This window comes from Pipra filicauda, unplaced genomic scaffold (assembly GCF_003945595.2).
Source record: "Pipra filicauda isolate LSUMZ 115617 unplaced genomic scaffold, ASM394559v2 scaffold128_size5466820_pilon, whole genome shotgun sequence".
NCBI lineage: Eukaryota > Metazoa > Chordata > Aves > Passeriformes > Pipridae > Pipra > Pipra filicauda.
Genome location: NW_024103751.1, coordinates 3688089 through 3700250, shown reverse-complemented (window position 1 = coordinate 3700250; position 12162 = coordinate 3688089). Strand labels below are relative to the sequence as shown.

The following is a 12162-nucleotide window of genomic DNA, read 5'->3' as shown; positions in this document are numbered from 1 at the left end:
GCTGGACTTTCATGTAAGATATCCAATGTCCATTGGGGAGGAAACACTTGGCTGGGAGTGCACCTTTGTAGTCACTGAGAAGAGAGGCATGCTGCAACTTTGCATCCCAACTTCCAAGAGCTTGCCCCTATGCCTCTGACTTTCCTAAGTTGATTGCACCCAAACATCCTGCTGCCATGACTTCCACACCTCTATTTTGGTCCAGGGGTTTTGTGATGACTTCACTTTGCTAGGCTGGCAGGCTTGGCAGGGGAGAAGGTAACTCACTAAAAAGCGGAGCATGTATTTTGATTGAGGAGAGACTGTGCATGATTAAGAACCCTTAGGATTTTCAGCTGTGAACATTATTCAGCTCTTTTGTGGACGAAAAGGGACATTTCCCAAGGCCAATATTGGATTTTTGGACGAGCTCCATTCCTGCTGAAACCTCACTTACTCTGAAGCTGACGTGATCTCACTTTTTTTTGGTTATAAGGAATTCAAGGCACTCAACAAGGTGTAACATCTGTCACACATCCACATAAGCACTGTTTATTTGTATGAAACAAGAGTTATGCTTACAGTTACTTGTTTTCTCTTTGCATCCCCGAAACGAGAATGTGCAAGGAGAATCATGGCACTTCATTGCCAGTGGTTTGTAGAAGTATGATATAAAAAGTGGGCCTTCTGTAGCACACTGATAATCCTACATCATTACACATATATGCGCAACTAGTGTCAACAAACTGAAGTCAGAGTCTGCTTTGAAAAAGAATCAGTGTTGTTACATAGAATAAATCACAGAGAGGAGACAAACGGCTGTATTCAGATTGCTGTCTGGAAGATGGAGAAGAAAGATGTGATTGAGCAAGGCTTCAGATTTGATCCAGAACTGCTGCTAACTCCCTCTTCACCTCCAGCAACTTTGTTGGCTGGGTTTCCCTACCTGCAAAAGACAGAGAGGATAATGTTTATGTAGAGGTGTGCTGTGAGAGCTATTGGCTGCATCTGTGTGAATGCTAATTTATTACTGGTGAAGTATAGCCCAGGTGAGAGTGCTACAGCATGCAGCCTTCAAAGTGGATCTGCTGGTTGGCACTGCAGGTTTTTATCTGAGAGGTCTGCATAACTGAGGCACAGCGTGGAGGGAATGACCACTTATAACCTGGGCAAGTACAATTTGGGGAAGAAACATAAAGGAGATGTGGGTCTGGAAAACAAGCCTGGTATGTTTTGCTCTGTGTTTTCAGCTTTCTGATTCCCCTGTACTTTATCTGATTTTCTAGTAAGTGATAGTCTATTGGTCCAAATTCACCTCTGATTATGTCCAAAATCCTGAGAGACATTCATCCACACATATACTCAGCAACTAACAGCAAGAGAGCTTCTGAGAAGAGTACTCATTCCTTATACTGTACATGTGAATAGAAAGATAAAAAGTGCAATGTAAAGTATTGTTTATAACTGGGAGAACTTGGCCTTTAACTAGACACCATGTTGAGTTGACATCTGTCTTCCAATGTGATTTTTTTTGTCGCTTTTGAGCAAAATGCACTGAATGTGATGGGGTACAGCAAGCCTTTCCACCTTAATTCAAGGAAGCAGCCTACACGCAGCACTTCAGTTTCATGAATGTCCAGAGGGCAGGTTTCTGGTGGAGGGGGCTGACTACACACGCACACACACGTGTGTGTGTGTGTGTGTGCGCGTGCGTGTGGACATTTACACACATGTGCATCTGTCTATGAAGCCACTGATCAATAAGTTTGCAGCAGAGAAGTAAAAAGCAAAATGTTTGTTCCGTAATCCATAACAGCATCTCATCATAACTACATCTCGTATGAGCCCTTTCCCACTCCATCAAGCAAATTATAGCATTTGACACAATGCCAGACCAGGGGTAGGACAAGTATGAAGTTTGCCAGCAGCTCATATTTCTCCAGTGTCCATCTGACACACATGGTTTTCTCCTTGCTCCTCTTTCTTTTACACTTCAGGCAAGAGAAGTCTTCGATAGATGAATAGCAATGGCTGCAATTCCAGTACTTGCTTACCTTTAACTGTAAATAGCCAATATTCAGACCGTTGCCTATAAGTCATTGTGATGAACTGATTGATGAATAAAAGCATATTGCACTCTAGACAGGCCCTATAAATCCCACACAGATCTTTTTCCCTTGCATTGGCATATAATCCACACAGCTATTTAGCCTGGGGCTCAATTTATCAGTACAAGTTCATCTTACCGAGGCTGAAATGCCAGGTCAAACAAGAGGAGCAGGCGCTTCTCTGTTTTACATCCTGCAGGGTGAAAATTTTCATGCTCTCAAAAGTGTGGGAAGATTCTTTTCTGAACAAGCATAAAAACTAAAGTTGTACCTCCAGAGCGCTTAGGGGACATGCAGGGCTGGAAGTAGCAGCACACGAGAGGAGAATCCCACAGAAAAGTGACAAGATTAAAGGATTTTCTCTCCCCCGCCCCCTTCTCCCATCCCTCCCCCTAACGGGTAGCAAAATCAAAGTTAAAAATGTATCTATGGAAGGGACTGATGAAAGATTAATAATTAATTTTAGAGCAGCGATACAGCATTTTTTGAAATGTAAATTTGATGCACAAAAGTGGCATATTATGATAAGCAGGAGCAACAAGGGAGAGTGAGTACAGGAGGGCCTGTTGCTCAGAGACAGGCTAGCGAGGAGCACTTACAGCCGCCTTTATTTTTTTTCTTCCCCTCCATCTCTCTCTTTATGCAAACTTATTATCTGAACTTAGGAGGTTTTGAAAAAGTTAAGGGCTGCATATCTGAGGAACAGTCTTCAGAGCACATCTCAGCTATGGTTTTGCCTTGAAAGCTGAATCTCTAGTTGCGCATTGCCATCCAGTGTCTTCCCATACTTCACTTCTCCTGACCACTTCCATCACAGTAGTGCTAACTGTTTCATTACATTGCTAAGACTTTCCCTTCTGCTCTAATATTTGGATTTAATTTTCTGCCCCTTCCCCCCCCCCATCCCCACTTCCCTCACAACTCCCCTCCTCCTTAGCTCAGCCTCTTTTGAACCATCTCCTTTTGTGTTTTCCCGTGGATGGTGCAGGCTCTTTTACTCTCCCTTTTCTTTCTCTAGCCCTGTTTACATGAGGGCTTTGAGAGCAGCTTCACTGTGCGCTCTCATGAGAGTTGTGCAAATTGCACCAGTGCTTTCGTTGGAAGAGACACTCATCTCTGGAGCCCCATGCTGTGCAAGAGTGCATCAAGACCAAGTAAGCCCCTTGATGCTGCCTCACGCTGTGATCCTCCTTTGCACAGTGTCATGTGTCAGGACGGTTTTCCCACAATGCATTCTTTAGTTCAGTGGCAGGGGAAAAAAAAAAAGAACAAATAATCTGCTGCCGTCACAGGCTAACACATTACCTGCAGGGCAGGGAGAGGAGCCAGTCTTCTTTCACTGAATCAAATTCACTCCCCAAAGTTGCCTTTGGATTTTTTTTATTAATTATTGCCCAGGTGATCCAGCTTCTGCCCCTTACAACATTTTGCCCATTGCATGTTGGTTTTTTGCAAACAGTGGAATTTTGGAAAGTTGTTAAAGAAAAAAAAAGTAAATTTTGTGCTTTTGTTCCCTAACTTGGATTCAAATGATGGTTTTATTAATGTGTATCGACAGACCTAAGCTTTGCAAGTACAATTAATGCCATATAAATCATTTATATCCCTACCCTGTCATTTATGGGAATATGGCATAAACTCCACACCTTTATCTTAATTAAACTGATAATGCACAACAGATACAGCTCCAAAGTGCATCTGAAAACAACCCTGAACACTGCTGGCTCTCTCGCAAGCACATGTTTGTGCAGGGGTTACACCGCCCAGCCAGAGGTCACCTGCTGCAGCAGCTGGGCAGGCTCTGCAGCCCAACAGAGAGCAGAAATCAAGCCCTGCATCACTCTGCTGCGAAGGTTTTGACACTGCCATGAGCTTGATGTTTCTCCCACAGGGAACCCACACAGCTACACAGCTAAGCCTCGGGTGTCGGCAACGAAGCACCCACATACACCTCCAAGCAGAGGCGCTCTATCTAAACCAGCCACTGCCACAGCCCAAGGTAAGACAAGAAGGCTGGCACGGGGACGGTGCAGGATGAAGGCAAAACTTATAGCAAAGATGTGTAAAACCATTCAGCTCTGCTGGATGCAGAGGGACAAGCTGCAGCGTGATGCTCCCCCGGGGCCACGTGGGAACAGTGTCACACAGACACTGCACCCGTTCCCTGCACCTGCAGGGTGGCAGGCTGGGTGCAAGTGAGGTGCTGCTGACTTCTCTCGCCCTCTCAGCAGGCTCATGCATATGCAACGTTTGCCCTACTCGGGGAAGGCTGCGTATTCCTCAGTGTAGCTGCCCTTCTCCTCCTCCTCCACAGATCTCTGCCCCTCTCCCCTTCCTCTCTCTCCACCACGGGCAGTTCTGCCGGTGTCAATGTACCAGGTTAGCTGGCAGAATGATGGGGTCTGTGTGTGTCTGACACCAGCCCTGGGGGAGATGAGGAGAGAGGGTAAGCTGGTTTTTATGAAGAAGGAGTGCTCCCACAGTGCAGCTGGAGCAAGAGGCAGGCTAGAAGAAGAAATACTACGAAAGAGTATTTCTTTGGCTTTGCCCCAGAAAAGCATCCCTATTCAAGAGAAGCACTTAAGCATTTGCTTATGTTTAAGCACGTGCTCAAATCCTGTTGACCTAAACAGAAATTAAGCATATGTGTTTTAATGAGCATATGCTTAAGTGCATTCCTCAGACAGGAGGGATGAAGGCAATTAAGCACGTATCTATATGCGAGCTAACTATCTGTCATTTACATTTAGACATTGCAATGCATTTTGGACAGTGAACAACTCTGGCAAGGAATTTCTAACTAATCATTTCACAACATTTGATAGCTTTAACGAAAAGACAACATTCACTGTTCCTTTGAAATAAGGTTTTCTCCCTAAAAAAAATAAATAAACCAAACCATAGATTTCATAATTGTAACTTTTCTTGAGAAAGTAATAAATAGCACTGGAATGTAAGCTGCTGTCTGTGTCCACTCCGAGTCATTTCACCAGAGAGAGACACCTTGCATAACCAGGAAAGGAGACAAAACTGACATTTAAGTCTTGAAACACAAAATAAACTTTTCCCACCCATTGTTCCTTGCATAAGTGTAAACATTATCTTTAGTGGACAGGATTTGATTTAGACCTTCCCCACATTGCAGCTGGTTTAATGGAATGCCGTAATCGTGTCACACGGTTATTCTTGAAAAACAGCTACTAAATGTTGATGTTACTTATTGTAGCAATATTTATGTGAGAATGCTGCAAATACTTGGGAAAAGGTTTAAAAGGTTGAAAGGCGAGTATAGCCATAAATTATGAGTAATGCTGCAGTTGGGAAGTGACATAAAGTTCAATGGCCTCAGCTGTCGACACTGTGTGTTCATTGTTTTGGACACTCATGTGACTGCATCTCAGCCAGGCGAGGGCTGGTTCTCTCCCTTACTGGATGGGATTTCAATGCAGGATTGTGGAGGGTTTTTAAAGTGATTCTCTAATGTCCATTGTGTAACTTTCTCATCTCTAGCACAAGAATCAGCCTAAAAGACAACCTTAGTAGTCTGAGTGACTGAAACTGATGATGGAGGTCACATTAATGCTGGCTTACAAGACTAATTCACATTTTACTTCCTAATAACACTGAAAAGAGAAAGAGAAGAAAAAATACAGTGCTAGCCAGTAAGGCAGATTTATTTGTTTGATGGTTATTTACAGGATGTTTGAACTGCTTTTTGGGAGCCTTCCACCCAGCGAAGCATAGAGAAACCCGGAGCCAAAGCCAGCCCCACAGGTCACAGTGCCACTGACACAGTGGGGTTTCCCTACCAGGGAGACAACATCTGGGGCGGTTCTTACCCCAGGACAAGGAGGGAAGGAAGAAGGAATGGAGCTGGGACAAGGAGCCTGGGGGAAGATCTGCAGAGCTGGGCTGGCTGCTGCTGTTCCCCACTGTTGCCATCGCTATTTGATCTCAGGCTCAGCGGCAGCCTGCTGGCTTCTCTCAGGCTGCAACACAGGCAAAGCAAGCAGCAAAGCCAGGATAACCTTGCTGCTCACAACAGCCTACGGCATCTTTGGCCGCATCTAGACTAGCACAAGGGAAGCCTGGAATAGATAAGGTCCTGAATTGCAAGATCGCTCCAAACTGTCCTCAGACATACTGTACCATCCTCCTACTGACACTCTCCTTAGGCAGTGGAGAGCTTTATGGCTTAGGTAGATTAGACTGGTCCCTTTATAAAGTTCATTTTGAAATGGAAGTGTCAGTTCTCCAATGTGGTGGCATGTTGTGGCCCTCAATCTCCCTTCAAAACTTTTAAACATGCTCTGGATGGTGCAGGGAAGAGACAGTTGTACCCAAACCAGAGGATTTGCTTTGTGTGTGAGGAAGAGTCCACACGCTAAACTGTGGGCAAATCACAGAGACTGTCATTAGGGGTGATTAGAGTCCAGTCTATAAAGTCCTTAACAATCATACCTGCAGTTCTCTGTGCCATATTATGTCCCCCATGCTACTTGCTGCCTTGTATCCTCTTCACGCTGCCCCTGTCTGTGCCAGTCCCTGATCAGCTCCAGTCAGATTTGAGGTACTGTGATGTGAATACTACTGGTCCCGAAATTACATGATCTCCAGAAATGTCCACATCTTTGAGACTGCTCCACTTTTCCTTCAGTTTTACTGCTCTGCTTGCAGATCTCAGTGCCCAATGGTATCAGCAGTATGATATGGTATCAGTTCATGAAGCTTCTGGGCAGTTCCCTCATGTCAAGACCACATTGGTGGCACCCCAAGGAGTTGTCAAGTCCCAGAAAGTCTGTCCAGTTGACAAAACCTCAGAAATTATCCCTGAGCAAGTGTAATCCTCTTCTCCCCCTCCTTTTGGCTGGAGAAGCTCCTTCTGTTCAGTGGAAGAGGTGGAAAAAACAGGAACAGCTGGAGACAAATGTGGCATCTAGGGATCACTCCACCAGTGTAGAAGCCTCCCCAGCCTGGCAACTTTGCCAGGAAAAAATGTGCTTTGGAGATGGAGCACTTTGTTGCTCAGGGCTTAGAGCTTCCATCTGTGCCCTGTCTTTTCACAGTATTGAATAGGTTATGCAAGCACATGTGGCTACAAGTGCATGCATTTGCACAGTGTTTATAAAACATCACTTTTTCTGCATTTATAAAAAGTCTGTAATGCAAGTTACATGTTTTTTTTCTCTGATTTGGATATTTGGTTAATAAATGGGGCAGCCTGTAGCAATGTTGTCTTCTACCAAGACAAAGGGAACAGGGAAGTTGTAAAGAAAAACATTTAGCAAAGTTGGAAAATGTCTTTAACATATAAAACCTAAAATCATCATGAGCCCATAAAAACTATGGTAAATGAACAAGTAAAATCTCAGTAAGCCTATAATCACATAAAACCTATAATAAATTGCAGTTGTGTAGTAAAAGCCAATTAAAAATTGATTAAAACAGTTCAAATTATGTAGGTCTCACCTTAATACATCACATGGTGTTTGCCTGGACTTGCAAGGAGCCCTTCGTTTCCTTGCCTCTCTATACACACCCACAGTGATGAGGGCAGACAAATCCTGTTTACCTGTACCAGACCTGCAAATCAACAACTTACAGAGCGCAGAGACAATGCCAAATAAAAATACTCTGCTTGAACCTAGCAAATGGGTGGTTGCAGGGCACATCATGCAAAGAACAGATATGTCACTGGCAATATGTTAGATGGCTGCCAACAGCACTATCTTGCTTTCAGTGCCTTCTCCTCCTCAAACAGTGCTAGTGCATGTAGCCCAACATTCCTCCTGACAGAAGAGAGTCACCCGAAATACAGCTAATCAGCAATTTAAGGATCTCAAATATGAAAGCAAGTGCCGATACCTTGCTGCATCCATTTCTTCAGCCAGCTTTTGTGGGGACAGATTCAGGGTAACCTCTGCACACCAGGAAGTGCCACAAAGGCCCCTTTCTTCGTTTGCAAATTCTGGAGCTCCTTTTCCAGTTCTGTATGAGGCTATGAATGAATATAACGCCATTATTTCCTCTGCCTCCACCAAGGAGCAGCAGGCACAGTATTTCATCATGTCAGTTTAAGTCTGCCATAAAACAATTGCCTATGTCCAGCTCCTGTCTATATGTCAGGAAATGCTTCCCAAGTGATTACCACTGGATGCTCCACTGTATAAATGCTGCTTTGCTGTGTCGACATCTCACCCTTAAGAAACAGCTCACACAAGATTTCTATGGTCAATTCTATCATGACCATGGGCAGCACTAAGAAGAGAAGTTCATGAAGCTCAGCTTATGCACGGACTTGTGACAGGGACATTTGGAGCAGCCTTGCCTGGTCTGTCCACACCGAACGCTCTCAGCAGCTGCTCAGCAGCTTGAAAAGTAGATCCATCTGGGGGAACCACCCCATGTTCCAGTTAAAAGCATGCTGTAAAGCAGCATCTGGTTTGTGCTGGTGGCCCCATAAGATGTGGTACCACATACCCTGGTGACCAGTAATAATCTATTTATCTTTTCATTTCTGATAGCTTTGTTCACAGGGAGTCCCAAAAGAAAAAAAAACACCACATACACTGTTTATTGCAGGTCTTTTATTCTGTCCTTCCTGCAAAGGAAGATGATATTCAGACAGTCAAGGGAACACGAAATCTATTCCTCAAACTAATGCAGAGTTTCAGAGTTTTGGGGCAAGAAATGTCTTTTCAAAAGACGGTTAACTAATAATGTCTTAGCAATGATAAAGGGGGATTTTCAGAAAGTCTGTTCAGCATTTCTAACCCAAAATTTTGCAGATAACTTTCAAATGGAAATCCCAAAAAATCTCTGAGAAAAAAAATTAATTGAAAACACCTAGTCACTATTGTAGCATCTTTCTGTTAAGGAAACTGGTTCAGTACACCTCGTCTAGGCGAGAGAGAGGTACGGGAAGAAGGCAAGGCAAGGCAAGAATAGGCAAGGCAAGGAAAAATGTTTTAGGAATTACTCTATTGCTCGCTAAGAATCTTTGTAACTTTTAATCTTTAACTATAACTAGGCTTTAAAAAGACTATGCAATCAATTTATTTCTGAGTTTTAAGCCATGTAGAAAATTATCAAAGATATTGACTCTAAAAGAAAATACTTGTAATTCAGTTGCATAAGGGTGCAACTGAAAAATCCAAATGCCAAGCTAAGTCGAAGAAGGATGAAGAAGATTCAAAGCTGTGGCAGTTTGCCTTCAAAGTTACAGTCTCTTAGACAGACAATTAAATGAATGTCTGAAAGTGGTGGTTTGGAATGGTTTTGGAGGCTCCCAATGAAATGCCATTAGTTGATGGCAAACCATAAAGCCACCATTAAAAATAACCTTGAAGTTGATACAATTTTCATGGAATTTCTATCCTGAAAAATATATTAAATGTGCTACAGAGCTGGCCAGAAAAATCATCTATTCCTTATCATTTGCTTCATTGGACATCTATAGGATAACAGCATGTGCTGCCTCAGTGAAAGTTAAAGAATGATGTCCATAGGGCAAATAGTTATCTATAAACTCATTTCTTCCAAACCTTTAGGGAGACAAAATCCTTTTGATTTTATTGAATGTACATTTCTGTCTAATCTCCTGCCAGCCTCTCCTAGCATTACCAGTGGCTGCAGAATTGACCCCAGGCTTAAGCTGAGCTCTCCCTTTGGGGTGCATCACAACTCCTGGAAACAAGATGTAACAGCTTTTCTGATGCCTGTTTGAATGAAGTGGACACCAGTGCACTGCATCAGAGCATCTTCAAGCCACATGGGATCCAATGATTGCTGGTGCCAATGATAATTTAACTTCTTACTCTATAAATACGTACTATTTCTTTTTCATCCTCATCACACAATTCATAACCAGCTAGAAGCTCACATAAAGGTGTTTGGGGTTTTTCCTTTAAAAAGTAGTACATGGGCTCTGCTTCAGCAAGGTATCTGAGTTTATTTTTCATTTTATTTTCAGACCATTCTTCAAGAAGCATCTCTAGAACTTAACAGCTATGGCGTAATTAAGAAACATGCTGCTGACAAGATTCAGACTGCCAGTCAGGAAAGCCACAGGCTTGTTAGTCAGAGGGAAAAATTAACGGTATTGAAGGAGATGTTCCTTCTGTCAAGCTTTAATTGTCTAAGTATACCTAGAATCCATATACAGTCCACAGTGAGAAGCAAACACCTCTGGAAAGGAATTTGTGCCACTTATCTTAGATAGCCACCTAAGATGAAATAGTCAGGAGTTTTAGAATCACACTGTCTTGGATTTAGTGACACAGAAATGTACATATCTAAAGAAAATAAATCCTTATGATCTCTCTATCCTCTTCTAGTTTCTTTTCTCCTCAACTTGTCCATTGTTTTGAGAGATCTTCTTCTTCTGGTGGGCTACAAACCAGATCGTTTTGGTCTTTCTCTCTGCTCCTGCTCACGACATCTTTTAGACTTTCTTTGCCAGTGGGCAGATGGCACATGTTTGATCAGTCTTTCACCTCTATTTCCACATCATCTCCTGAGAAACCCTTTCTTCTATACCCTATATATCCTTTAATTATGTGACCTTCCCATAATCTTCATCAGACGTACCTCTATTATTTATTTTTCTGCTCTTCTGGACTATATAGAAAAAATGGGTTTGCTCTAGGCCAGATCCAACTTTTTGCCCCTTATTTAATAAGTGATCCTTATTTAAATGTCTCATCAGCAGAAGACGACAAGTTCTTATCATTAGCCTGTCTCAGGCAGAAGAGCCTTTCCCAGACCTTCCTCAGTTTCTTCCCAAACAAGGAAGTAAAAAGCACCAGATAATTCATCTGAGTTCCATATTCAAAGTAGATCTATATGGAGAATCCCCAGTGTCAAAAATGTTAAGCCCTCTATAGGCAGAGTATTGGTTAAAGTCAGGCTCTGTGTCTTTTTTATTATTTTCTAAGATTTGTATTTTGCTTTTTATTGTCAGTTATTGAGATTGTAATATTTTTAAGAGGTTATTGTTGCTTGAAACCCCAGTTGCATAAGTCACATAGAAGCAGTGGTGTAAGGGTAATAGTAAATTTGGAAGAAAAGAAGAAAAAAAGATGTTTAAAGAAAAATAATTACTACTGGACTGTGTAACATGACTTTCTAAAAGGTCCTAGATGTAACAACCAAAGCAAAGCTAAGCATGTAAAACAGAAAGTTTGGTGCACCTTGAACTACTAAAGAGACCAATCATACAAATTTCTCCCTTGGAGTCACAAGTTGAACCTAGTCTGCAGGTATTTGCATAAGATATGCTTGGACTTAGTGGGCTCCAGCACAGATAGATTTGGGGTTATCCATGTAATGTAAGATCAGTAATGGCTCTTAAGCTCCTTAAATACTATTCTTCATCTATCTGGGATACCATGTTGGGAAAGAGGACACTATGGGAACAAAGTGAACTTCTGCAATCTTTGGTGAGCTGAAGATGCCTGCTGTGCTGGGTACTGGAATATGCAAGTCAAAAGCATAATCTTCTCTTCCTGTCTCCATATCCCATCACCAGTGCTTGGGGACAGATAGTCTTCCAAACTTTCCATTGCAATTAGTAACAGTTGTAGCTTCACAACAGCAGGCAGTTCCCAGGTAGTACTCCAGTGTAAGTGACGTCAGTCTTTCCACATTTGTGGCTGAAATGATATGGAGAAACAAGGCAGTAGCTCTTGTTCAAAACCAAATTCCCTCACCTTCATTATCTTACTTTGCCTACTTTTTCAGAGTCTTAGCCCATGTGCTGAGCCCATTTGTTTGAGCTTCATTATGCTGTTGCCTTCAAGATGCTTGGCTTTTCTTCACAGATCTAGGTGAAACTGGTCCACACTGAAGTCAGTTATCTCTGTAAGAAAAGATTCAATGTAAAATCTCTGCCTTTGGCTTTTCTCAGCACTTGCCCTTTCACTCACAAAGCTTGTTTATGGTGCAAACGATTTACAGAAGTCTGACAGCAGTTCAACAAGGTGAAAAGCAAAAGGCAGAAGAACTCCACATTTTTTGTCATGTCATAAACATGATAGAACAACAAAAACAATTCCATTTTCTGCTTTCTCCTTTC

At 42.5% G+C, this 12162-nt stretch overlaps 1 long non-coding RNA gene across 1 annotated transcript in view; it reads right to left on the bottom strand.

The window, feature by feature from the left end:
- Positions 1 to 499: 499 nt before the first annotated feature.
- The window catches only part of LOC120325171, a 30260-nt gene continuing 18597 nt past the window's right edge, over positions 500 to 12162 (bottom strand). Inside the window, exon 2 of the long non-coding RNA XR_005567059.1 lies at positions 500 to 925. This is a non-coding gene — a long non-coding RNA (uncharacterized LOC120325171). The remainder of the gene's footprint in view (positions 926 to 12162) is intronic.